Source organism: Rhea americana, unplaced genomic scaffold (genome assembly GCF_003343005.1).
Source record: "Rhea americana isolate MKP2758 unplaced genomic scaffold, rheAme1 scaffold_20, whole genome shotgun sequence".
NCBI classification, from domain to species: domain Eukaryota; kingdom Metazoa; phylum Chordata; class Aves; order Rheiformes; family Rheidae; genus Rhea; species Rhea americana.
This window is the reverse complement of record NW_028186150.1, coordinates 8,282,501-8,285,140: the sequence shown is the minus strand read 5'-3', so window position 1 is coordinate 8,285,140 and position 2,640 is coordinate 8,282,501.

The following is a 2,640-nucleotide window of genomic DNA, read 5'->3' as shown; positions in this document are numbered from 1 at the left end:
TCCTTCATCTGATCCGAGAATTTTCTGCTCAAAAACTCCGCTCCCAGCAGCTCGACAGCGGTAATAAGCGCCGCCAAAGCTAAGCGATCATCAAGGCCTGCATGAGTCTGTGCCTTATTAGTGCCGATGAGTTTAGCTGTTGCAAGTCCTGCTGTTCAGACAACTGTGCTGATACAGTTTGAGGCTGTGATCTGTGCCAAGGCTATAAAATATTGATTTGACTTGTACTGTTTCTTGGTATCTGTGACTCRATGCACTAGATCTGTGCAACGCGAGGGGCACGCGCAGCCCTGACCTGATTCGGTGAAATGCCTCTGAACCGGGTGTTGATACACAGTGAGGCAGGTACCAGCACCGGGGGCTGCTGATCAGTACGGGGGATCTCCTAGTGTTCTGTACCAAAGGCTTTCCTTTATAATCTCCTTCCCCAGCCTTTGATTCCTGTTCTGGTTTAGGTACAAAATACTGTGTTTTCAATATACTACAATACAGAGGACGATTAAAGTGAGAACTTCTCAGGCGGCAACAACGGGGTTTTCTTACAGTGTGCGTATGCACGCAGTGACGGGCTGTTGTTTGGCGTCGCTGTGTGCAGGTGGTCGCCGCTTTGCGTTGCTCCCGCGCTGCTGCTGTGCTGAGCTCGCCGATGCATCGCTGTCGCAGCGGGGAAATGCCCGAATCCTTTGGAACGCAGCAGGAAAGGAGTCGGTGTTGGGAAGTATTCCCTGGTTTGGGGYGACTGAATGGTGCTCTTTGGATAAGGAAAAGTGGAGTAAGGTCTGGCTCTTTACTAGGCAGTCCATAGTAGATTGTATTTAAAAAAAAAAAAAAAGCGTTGGCTTTTGCAATAGCAGAGCTATATGAAAGCCTTTCTGCCAAAACACTGCCCACCCTTGCACAGTGCAACTTAAAACCTCTTTAAATGTTGCTAGGCAATATTACCGAATAGCRATGCTGGAGGTGCAGGTACTCACTCTAGTCAGCTTTGCTCACTAGCTATAATTCTATTTTCTTTGCGGTGTGCAAGGAGGCTTCTGTTTTTCTAGCCACAGAAGTACTTTGAGTTTTCAGGACTTCTCAACTCTTGTGTCTGGTTTGGCAGCTGATAAGCAAAGAAACCGATACAAGTTTTGCAGTTTGCGAGTTGTGATTAAAAAACAAACAAACAACCCAAATCAAGGATGAAATCAAACTGCAGCTTAGAAAGTGAGTGTGACTATACAGTGAGATTTGCATCACAGCACCAGTGATTATGCTGGTGTAATAATTGCAGAGCTTACTGAAGTACATATTTTATAATATAAATCTTAAAATAGCATTGGATGTTTATTGGCTAAAAGCCCWTTGCCATTCGCAGTAAGTTTCATATGTAGCTAGTTTCTTGTTGAGCTGACGCTCAGTTGAGTCATCTTACTCTTTTACAATATCCTTAAGAATTAGATCAATGTTGGTGTTCAAAACCTTGAAGGCAGTTCATGTCCAAGTGGCTGTTGATTTTTGGGAGGGATGAGATCTGAGCTTTTGAATGAGTCATCCTCTGCAAAGAGAAGCATTATATATTATTCTGAAGCTCAGTCTCGAGGAAGCTGCCTTTGCAGTTGCTGCTGTTCGTGTCAAGGCAAGTGTTGTACACAATATATGAAGTGTAGTGTAAATAATTTAGCTAGCCTTTGAACATGGAAATAGCAACATGATAAAGTAGCAAAGCATAACAGGTTTCTAGCCAAACACATGGCTGACTAGTTAGCCTAGCTAAAACAAACCAAATTTTTCTCAAGTGAATTTGATTTAAATGTGAGGGAAGAATGCATCAAGGCCTGCTCACAAATTACCAGCACTGCAGGGATTTGCAGCTGCAGTAACTTCCATGCTGACAGCTGATCTGGTAGTGTTCACTTRGAAAAGAAGAAAAAAGCAAAAGCCTGAGATTAGTGTAGCTCTGTGCCTGATGAAGACGACTTGCTGGCGTCCGTGATGAACTTGGTGTTTAACAGTGGTGTATGGCACTGCCTCATGGTGATGCTGCTGGTCGTGGATCTGGGGAGTCGTGTTTTCAGCTGAAACCGTTGCACAGGCCTCAAGACACGCGGCAACCACTGGGCTGCATGCTCCCCTTGCACGCAAAACTTACGGATGCTCGTTTCTCGCAGAATGCAGAATTCACTTTTGTATCTCCGGCATGTAATACCGCTCTGGATGCGTGTGCTGCGTTTGTGCTTCAGATCGTCTGGAGTCTATGCCTCAGTTTCCAATAGCATATAAAAAGTGGCATTTTAAAGGCCAGCGTGCTGCTGCACCAAGGCGCTCTTAAAAATGCAAGTTTAATTTCTGACCGAATCTGCGGGAGTGATGCTTGTGCGGGCGCCTGCCTGCCCGTGCGGTGAGGCTGAGCGCGGTACACAAGGCGAGAGAGGCTCCGTGTTTGACCCAGCAATGCCAGGGGCAGCCCTTGCAGAGCAGTTCGCGGCTGAACGTCTCTCGGTTGAATTGTTGCAAGCTTTCTTTGTGTATTATCCTGAAAAGCCTTAGGCACAAGATTATCTGTTCTTGCACATCTTATTTTAGGCATCAGCAGCAGTGTGTATGGAAGGCCAATTTGCTATTGGAACTATCAATAAAACATAGTTTCTGTCTGTTAAA